This window comes from Diachasma alloeum, unplaced genomic scaffold (genome assembly GCF_001412515.2).
Source record: "Diachasma alloeum isolate Michigan unplaced genomic scaffold, Dall2.0 Dall_scaffold_00184, whole genome shotgun sequence".
Taxonomy (NCBI): Eukaryota; Metazoa; Arthropoda; class Insecta; order Hymenoptera; family Braconidae; genus Diachasma; species Diachasma alloeum.
The window spans coordinates 835,561-846,235 of NW_021680350.1; positions in this window are offsets into that span (position 1 = coordinate 835,561).

Sequence of the window (10,675 nt, forward strand, 5' to 3'; positions counted from 1 at the left end):
CCCCCCCACCCTCATCAGGCTCAACTAGTTTAGACCCAAGTGAAATCCTTGGAATACTGGCTGAAGGGGTGATATAATACAGTCCGTGGTACGATAAAAGTAACAGATATGGTAATTCAAGTTGTTAATGAACTTACAGTTGGCAAGCACGTGGAGATCTTGTCCATGGAGTGCTCCTAGCCAAACAGCCGAGATATATAGCGCGTGGAAATTGGAATACCACGCAGGATCTTCAGCATCATCTGAATTCCAAGAATCTGCAGACAAAAGAGGAGGAAAAACATAATAGTGAAAAACAACACCATGAATGTTGACACCTCTTAATTATCAATTACTGTATATATAAACATGATGAGTAAATAAACCGAATGGTAATTGATTTTCATCATCATCATCAAAATCCATCAAATGAATCCCCAATAGCTTCGACTTGCATGCGTTTAATTAGCATGCGTTTAATTATCCAAAAAATCATATATATGACGATGCCTAATTAGCCGATTATGATTATGCCACTTGGAAAACCGTAAAATCACATAGTTTCAACTGTATTTCCTCACTCAATTTACACCAGGAATATTTCATTAAGCCCCTTCCCCCCCTCTCCAGGATGAGTCGCGGCTCAGTGGTTGGTGGATAATACCAGCTCTCTCGGTGGTGTCGTTTTTCTTCTCATTACCGCACGCATGTACGTCACAGACACACGGTTCAGGTAGAATATATTCTATTATATCCACCCCCTCCCTAGTTTTTCGTTGTTCAGGTATATCTACAGTGTTTATGTCCTTTTAACATTATATCAATAGTCAAAAATGTGAGGTTAATGCTGGAAATATACATTTGGGAAGGTGAATGCAGTGGCCTTTAGTGGTCAGTGAATGGTATAAACTCTATGTATACAGCACCACATTCATACACAAATATTAACCTGCCCCATTGCAGTAGAACTTCCGATATCATTCGTCCGGAGAATCTGGTAGGTAACGATTTGGACACGGTTGTCCAATAAACAGTGCTAATGCCCTGGCATTAAACCAATAAATGCAAAATGTAAATACGAATTTTGGGAAGGGTGACTAGAGGAACTCAGTGCGTATGTGGGTTTGACTCGAGTGGTCGAGCGAGATACAGAAGCGACACGGTTAGCTACCAATTCGCGCGTTACTCGCTCCATCCCTCTGCGTATGGTGGAGAGGTAGACGATGAGGGTGGAGGAGGAAGGGAGATGCGTCGAGGAGGGCAGAGGGCGCTCTCATCGATGACTGCACAACGAGAGAGGGCTGTTCCCCATTGCTCGTTGGAAAACCCGAGCTAAACCGGCTTATTATAAATTTATCCAATCTATATGCATTAAAGGTGTATGTTACGATATGCACTAGAGGACTTCCCACCACACGTGGACTATCCTCGATATCGCTTTTTGATAATGTTATCGGATATTCAAATTGACCATGTTCATCAGATTTATTGGTACTGTATCTGTTCGTGATGTGTATATATAACCATCGCTCTTGATTTCAATTTTTTTATAGCGTTAAACGGATTAAATTGGCGAATATTTTGCAATAAATCCGTTAGGTTCCCACGGGTCTTCTGTGGCTTGGTTTTTTATTTCTAATATTTTCTCTGTGAAATTTTCCACAGCTCCTATCAGATGGGAATCGCAGACTTTTGTTCATCTCCCTCTAGGTTACCGTTTTCTTTATTGCTCCATCCCCTTGACCTGTCATCGATGACTCTGGATATTTTCCTGGTATAGGATATTATGGAATCGAGGGTGTCGTGACGATCGTGACATCAGTCGAGTCACGCCGTTACCGACACGACCCTGATGGTGGTGTAGCCTCGGATTGGCGGGCTGTCGTTGTAATATACCCAGTCCGTTACATGGGCGGAGCGGAAATCGTGCGAGATTTCGAACGATAACACTTAACCACTCGACGTTATCATGATAGTGTCAATTATGATCATCGCTCGCCATATTCTACTACGTTTGATGGTTACCAAATGGTTTCAATATCGGCTTAATGAACGATATTCAAAGCAAAGCATTCTCATGTAATTATTTTTTGTAATGTTAATTTCAATCTTCGGATAACCTTCGATAGATGGGTCTCAAACGTATCAATTTGTGTTACAGCATAAATTGTTCTCTTCTACACTTCTATGTACAGCATTAATTCTATTCTGCTCTTCCAACTTTCTGTAGAGCAAATATGAATTTTAATTTCTCAATTTTTGACAATTTGGCCGAAACGTGATCTACACAGTTAAAAATTCTCGTCTGAATTTTCCGTACCAAATTCCGGAAATTTTTATTGTGTTTTAGGCCCAGTGAAATTTCAGGAAATCTTGTCATTGAAAAATCAAATATTCAATTGATTTTCTATTCACATCATCTGTAAATCAATAGAATAGTTAATTTTTGAGTTCAATTACTCTGTAAAAATTCAGAAAAATCAGGAAAATTCAGGGAAAAATTGAAAATTCATGTCATTTTGTTTTTGAACATTCATGTTCCACTGCGAATTCAATCAAATTGTGAAATTTTTATCTCACTCTCACTGCAAACTCATGAATTTCCGTGAATTCTACTTAAAGTTTGAAATTTCATAACCATTTTTTCCCTAAATCCGATTCAATGCCACTCTCTATGATTTACTGTAGTATATTCCATGAAATTTCAAAAAATTTCCAAGTGTAGCTTAATTTTTTCGATATCGAACAGAGGCATCATTCGCTCAATCATGGCATTTTACCTACTTTGTATACCTATCGCGGGTAATTGGAAAAGCACAATATTTCACATGCCAAAATGTAATGTTTCCTATTCATTTAATGGAAATCTGGCATTTCGCGTGCATATTAAGTTCGGATATGAAGTACGTAGACTGTACTATATAGACAATTGTAAAAAAATTATCATGTTATTCTGATTTCATGTTCGTTTATTGCATCGTTGGTACATTCTTGCAAACTGCAGGCAGAGAGTAATATCTTACGCTCCAAGCCGAAGTTTTCAATAATGGAGAAAATTTGAGCAATCTTTCACAGGATCATTCCCCAATTCTTCAGACACTGACATAGGAATAAACAGTTAACACATGAAGATATCAACTTTTCAATTCCTTTCACATGATACAGGAAAAAAACAGTACGAATATCTCTACACGGAGAGAAGAGCGATGGGAAAGAATCCCATGTCAAATTTACAACTTGTATGTATTTCTAAAATTTAGGAAGCATTACTATGCTATGGTAATGATTCCTATGGGGTATGATATTACATGTTATGGGCCATGGTAAGTCTCTCGATGGGAATGAAGCCTATGAACATAGGAGAAATTACTATATTGAATAGTATCATGTTGCAGGCTAGAGTGTACTATTAATTATGGTAAAGGGACCCATAGTCGTTTGGTAAAGTTTACCGTAGTTTACAGGAGAGATTACCATGCACTATCCCACATACGAAAAAACGAATGGGCCGAGCTCGGCCCAAGCCCGGTGGCCGGCCTGCCGAACTTCGGGACCCGTTCCTCAACCGGGACCGCGCCGGACTTGGTTGAAACCTGGAATGATAACATCGGGCCAGGTCTGGGCGCCCATCTCGGCCCAGCGTTGATTGCCAGTCGTTGGCCAGGCTCAATTAAACATTACTTAATTACATGAATATGATAATATGGGTGATTGAAATACAAGTAATGTAATATTACTCCTCAGCATTCGTAATAGGTTCAACGAGGAAAAAAAATCAATACCGGCATGCGACTGGTGCCGCGCTGGCTGCCAAACTATTCATGGCAATTATCAATAATAACAAAAACAAAATAATTAACATTTTTTAGGATGATTTTTAGTATTGATTGTGCCCTACCTACCAAACCCTAACGCAATCATCGCTGAAAAACCGATTTTGTTAACTTAAAATATTACCCCCTAACGTGGGCTCGAACCCACGACCTCACGACTACTAATCCGACGCCCTAACCACTAGTCTACCGCGCAATTCGTAAAACCTCTACTTCAAATCTTCCATATTAATTCCATCTCGGTTTTTTTCGACTTGAATGTTTTATTATTCAGTTGATAGAAATATTAAGTGATTCAACTACAGTTTAATCGGTAAATTAATTCAATAATGAATAATAATAATTATTATTATTAATTACAATAATAATTGTAACAATTAGGATTACTGTTGAATGACGATTCTTCTTCTTTTCGCAATAATTAGCGAGTAACATGTGACTTGAACACCTAAAATGTCACCATTTTTTTACGATTACACCCTTAATATTTTACCCTCAAGTTTCCACCCTTACCATTCAACCCTCAGAATGTCAGTCTTATGATTTTTTCGCCCCTTTCCATTATTGCGATTTGACCCTTACAATTTTACTCTTCAGATTTTACCCTTATGATTCCACCCCTATGATTCCATTCTCATCATCTCACCCTTACGACTTAACCCTTACAGTTACACCAACGGCTGGAGCCCAATGACCAAGCTCCGGGCCACCGCTGGCTGAGGCTTGGTTATCGAGCTCCGGCATGCCAATGTCCGGCCAAGGCTGGGCCAGATCTGTCAACCAAGGCTCGGTTACCCGCCCTTCTCCCGAGACTCAAGCCCTGGTCCCCAGGGATGGCCGAACCTCGGTCCAAGCCTGGGCGCCCAGACTTGGCAAGCCCGGGCTTGTGCCAGGCTTGGCCCGTTTCTCCAACACTGGTATTTTGTACGTGGGNGAAGCATTACTATGCTATGGTAATGATTCCTATGGGGTATGATATTACATGTTATGGGCCATGGNCATCATCTCACCCTTACGACTTAACCCTTACAGTTACACCAGCGGCTGGAGCCCAATGACCAAGCTCCGGGCCACCGCTGGCTGAGGCTAGGTTATCGAGCTCCGGCATGCCAATGTCCGACCAAGGCTGGGCCAGATCTGTCAACCAAGGCTCGGTTACCCGCCCTTCTCCCGAGACTCAAGCCCTGGTCCCCAGGGATGGCCGAACCTCGGTCCAAGCCTGGGCGCCCAGACTTGGCAAGCCCGGGCTTGTGCCAGGCTTGGCCCGTTTCTCCAACACTGGTATTTTGTACGTGGGTATGGTAACATGACCTATATTATATGGTAAAACGTGAAAAAGTCATAAAATGTCACAAATATAAAAGATAATGATCACTAAACTATATCATCATAATGATGAGTATACTGAAATAGAAATTTCAAGTGGGATATATACTTATATTTAACGTATTTGGTTTCGACGCTGTTTCAATAATTATAGAGTNTGGGAATGAAGCCTATGAACATAGGAGAAATTACTATATTGAATAGTATCATGTTGCAGGCNCTTTCCATTTTTGCCATTTGACCCTTACAATTTTACTCTTCAGATTTTACCCTTATGATCCCACCCCTATGATTCCATTCTCATCATCTCACCCTTACGACTTAACCCTTACAGTTACACCAGCGGCTGGAGCCCAATGACCAAGCTCCGGGCCACCGCTGGCTGAGGCTAGGTTATCGAGCTCCGGCATGCCAATGTCCGACCAAGGCTGGGCCAGATCTGTCAACCAAGCCTCGGTTACCCGCCCTTCTCCCGAGACTCAAGCCCTGGTCCCCAGGGATGGCCGAACCTCGGTCCAAGCCTGGGCGCCCAGACTTGGCAAGCCCGGGCTTGTGCCAGGCTTGGCCCGTTTCTCCAACACTGGTATTTTGTACGTGGGTATGGTAACATGACCTATATTATATGGTAAAACGTGAAAAAGTCATAAAATGTCACAAATATAAAAGATAATGATCACTAAACTATATCATCATAATGATGAGTATACTGAAATAGAAATTTCAAGTGGGATATATACTTATATTTAACGTATTTGGTTTCGACGCTGTTTCAATAATTATAGAGTTTTTCTTATAATGTTGGATTCTTTCCTATTAATAATCATCAATATACCTAGATTAATCATATCGAATATCGTAAGGATCATATTTAACAATAACGTATTTACATCAGTATTTTAATATCAGAATAGACATATCTACAGAATAGTGGGATTTTTTGTCTCAAATTTTACCTAATCATTGGAAGAATTTTTGGCATTACGGTGCTATAAAAATTATTAAAAAATTCTAATGTGAGTAATTAAACTCAACAACCTTGCATGAGAATTTAGACCCGATGTTTCGGCACGTATTGCTTTCCATTCCCAGAGCTATAGCTATATACGATAGGATATAAAATTTCATTTGTCGAAATGTCAGTGTCGACCACCTCTTATCATTTATATCAATTTCATAGGATTGGAAATGTCTTTCAAAGGAGTATTCTTGTAATTGTTGAGTAACAAGAATAACTTGATTATTTGGCTCTAGGATTATGATATTGATCAAATATAATTGAGGACCAGCCTCGGTCGGCATCATCAATACTACGTTTTCCCTGATATCATGTCCCAAATAATTGAGAGAGCTTACTATTGTAATATCTCCAGATCGTTTGGGCGGGAGAACTGGTAGAAAGTGACGATAATTTGGATCTAATTCTAATCTCTTTTTAAGGGCTGGACCAGGGAGAAAAGGTGGTGTAGTCCTTACGCCCACGACAGTCCTGTAAAATTGTTAGGTCGCATCCATAATGTCAGTGGGTTTTATGTTTTTCGGGTCGCTGATCACGAATCTGACGGGTACTTTTCCAAAAAATTGTCCCTTCAATTGTTATTAATTTTAAGTGTTTAAAAGACTTTATCTGGCAAACTATGACAGATATCGGAAAAATGTTCAAACAAAAGATGTTTAATATGTAAAAATACTCATTTTTTGTTTTATACCTTTTCCCCCTAACTATGATAGATACGGAGTTATCGGGGGTTGACAGCGGAGCGAGCGCCGCGTGAGTACTCGCGCACGATGTTGGCGCGCTCCGATGCGTTTATCGGGAGACTCGATGCAGATAAAGAAAAATTGTTGAAATGAAAAATATTTGCAATCAAATTTCCCATGTAATTGATTTTTTTACATTTTTTCCTACAACCAGTAGTTGATGAGATATTGACGCCATCATGCTGCGAGATCGGGCAAATTACCTAGAACGCTTTTGTTTACTGTTGCTTTATAAGTAAACAATCGGAGATACAGGAAAAAAATGTCCTATAATAGTTGATCCCCCATAAAAAATACACACTTTTGATTTTTTGGTCTTTGGCCTAATCTCCATTATTTACGGAGATAGAGCCCGTTGTAATACTCATAGTCGTTACGCCCACGACAGTCCTGTGTCACTGGCGGCCGGGCCGCGCGCTCTCTCTGCGCGCAAACTATTGAATTGATTATATCTTTTTAACTAATCGACTTACGCGAATTTAACATAAAACAAAAGTTGTTCTAAATAATCATGGTAATATTTTTTGTCTAAACATTTTCCTAATGTCTGTCATAGTTTTCCAGATAAGGCCATTCAAACACTAAAATTTGTTAATAACAATTGACAGGTCAATTTTTTGCAAAAATAACCGACAGATTCGTAATCAGCGAGCCAAAAAACATAGAATCCACTAACATTGACAACGCGACCTAACAATTTACATAGGACTGTCGTGGGGGGCAACGACTATCAGTATTACAACGGGCTCTATCTCGGTAAATAATGGAGATTCGGCCAAAGACCAAAAGATCAAAAGAGTGTATTTTTTACAGAGGATCAACTATTATGCGACATTTTTTCCTGTATCTGCAATTGTTTACTCGTAAAACAACAGTAAACAAAAGCATTCTAGGTAATTTGCCCGATCACGCAGCATGATGGCGTCAATATCTTATCAACTACTGGTTGTAGGGGAAAATGTCAAAAAATCAATTATATGGGAAATTTGATTGCAAATATTTTTCATTTGCACTATTTTTCTCTACCAGCATCAGGTGTCCCAATAAACGCATCGGAGCGCTCCAACACCGTGCGCGAGTACTCACGCGGCGCCCGCTCCGCTGCCAACCCCGATAACTCCGTATCTATCATAGTTAGGGGGAAAAGGTATATAATAAAAAATGAGTATTTTTATATATCAAACATCTTTTATTTGAACATTTTTCCGATATCTGTCATAGTTTGCCAGATAAAGCCTTTTAAACAATTAAAATTATTAATAACAATTGAAGGGACAATTTTTCGGAAAAGTAACCGACAGTTTCGTGATCAGCGACCCAAAAAACATAAAACCCACTGACATTCTCGACGCGACCCAATAATTTTACAGGACTGTCGTGGGCGTAAGGACTAGTGGTAAAGACTTGTTGATGAGTAACCGATAATTCAATTTGAATTGTGCCTTGATGGCTATTTTTAGTATTTTCTACGATATCGAGAAAAGGAGAGATTACCATGTATAAATAGTACTGATTATCATCCACATGGTAATCTCTCCTATAATAATGGTTGTCGTTGCTATATTGTATAGTAATGCCTGCCATGTTCGAATGGTATTGATTACTATACAACATAGTACGCTTTACTGTTGAACATAGTAAAAATTACTATTGAGATTAACTTAGAAACCCTTTTACCATAATTTATGGTAACCTCTACCATACAAAAGAAACCCCTACCATTCACTTTTCTCCGTGTAGGATAGTGCGTTGAAATTAAGCATTTCTGGATGTTCAATTCACCTGCAACTTTGAGTGAAATTTTTGTTCGATGTGGATTTATATTTTTCTCATTAAACTGTGTTGATTCCCATGTTTATGTGAACATGACGACATGAAACACTTCATCGGCGCAGTATGAATCAATAAGTTATAATACTCTTGGGGATGACAACTTATATGAAAATTCATTTAACTAGACGCTTTATTTCAAGAGGGTTTTGCACGATTTCTAAACAAATATCTACTCAGGGTAAACCTGTGATAAACTCGAAATTATAGGCTTATGATAACTGGGATAGGATACATATGTTTGAGATGGTAAATTCCTAGGATACACTGTTGAAAATAAATTGAAATTTTACAGACGGTTCATTAGTTATTTTCTAAAGAGTGAACATAGAATCCGATTCAGGTGAAAAAAATATAAAATTTCAAATTTCACTGAAATTCAAATGAAATCCCAAATTTTTAAGCAACAAAAAGACGAGAATTCCCCAATCTATTTGAATTTTAAATCAAAACATGAATATTGAGTACCTAAATTGCAGTGAATTTTTAATTAATCGAAAATTCCAAAACATATTTACCGGACTTTGATTGATTTTCATTAATTCAATTTCAATTTATTAATGCCGCTACAGCTGGCATGACAAAAAAGAAAAATGAAACACATTTTTGTTGAATTCAGATCATATGCTAATTCAAATTCAGGGTTTATCGATGGGACTGAGTGTGGGTCGTGTGTAAGCTTTGAAGAAACAATTATCACCTGCAGTTTTTGAATTTGTGATGGAGACTGACATTTTGGGGCAATCTTTGATATCATCCAAAGGCATAAAAAAAATCCAAATTCCTCCGTCTAATAATTTTTCTTCCTATCACTCCCGTTCGATACCTCTCACAGCCCCTAGTAAAATGAGATCCCCGTTGCAATTTGTTCACAATTGACCACATTTTATTTTATCACCCGGTCCGATTTTACTCAGTTGCCCTGAAGCAATTGTGTAGATAGATGAAATCCAAAATTAAAAATCAATTGAAATCAATCATTCCTTGAAATCACGTGAAATCCCACCAAAAACATTTTGAAATTCCTTGAAATCAGTAATCATCCTAACCCATAGGGAGCAAAATTGGTGACAAGGTTATAATTTTCCATAAATTTTTTGGCATTTGAATTTGTAGAAACACTGAATGTTCCTAGCTAAACTCTTCTTTATCTTCTCCTGCCAGTTGAACCTGGAAACCGAGATTGCCAACAAACACATAACCTGGCTCTTGATTCTTTTGACCATGAATGAATCACAGGAGATTATCGCATTCAAAATTTCTCTACGTCAACTATTTTTTCTCCTTTTTGTCACGAAAAAATGCTCGCGTCCGGGAATAATTTCATAAAGGAATTCAATTGCCCTCCTACATCCGGGAATGAAATATGAGTCTACGTCGCGTGAAATAAGAGCCGATTGGATTGAAAGAGTATCTTACTGCCACTCGATATCTACTTATACGACCTGTGCAGACACTCTGCCTGGTACCCCACCTACACTTTTTCTTTCTTACTACTTACTTTATTTTTATTTTTTTTTATTCATCCCTCTTCTGGCTTCATCTCAACTCACTGGGCTTTCTTGGCCGCTTCCTATCGTAAAAACTCAATTTGAAAAATGCGTCCCTAGGATTTTTTACCAGACACACGCTCAATCCGATTTATGATGCTGTATTCAAAAGTAATTTTTAATATTTTTTTTCCAATTTACTATGCGGATGTCGGGTTCAATAGGGAACTTATATGGATGAATTTCACGTAAGCTTGGAATTCTTATTCTTTGATAGGGCGAATAAAACTGTCTACAAGCCTGTAAAAAGGAGAAAAAAAATTGTCAATAAAAATATCAAGTTCCTAATTTTACTGCAATAGCCCCGAGTTGGAAAGAAAAGTTGAAGTGTGAGATGAAAAGTATTTATTTATTTGCTTCGCCCCCTGCTCGCTCCGCTCGCCAACCCGGGGGGGGCTT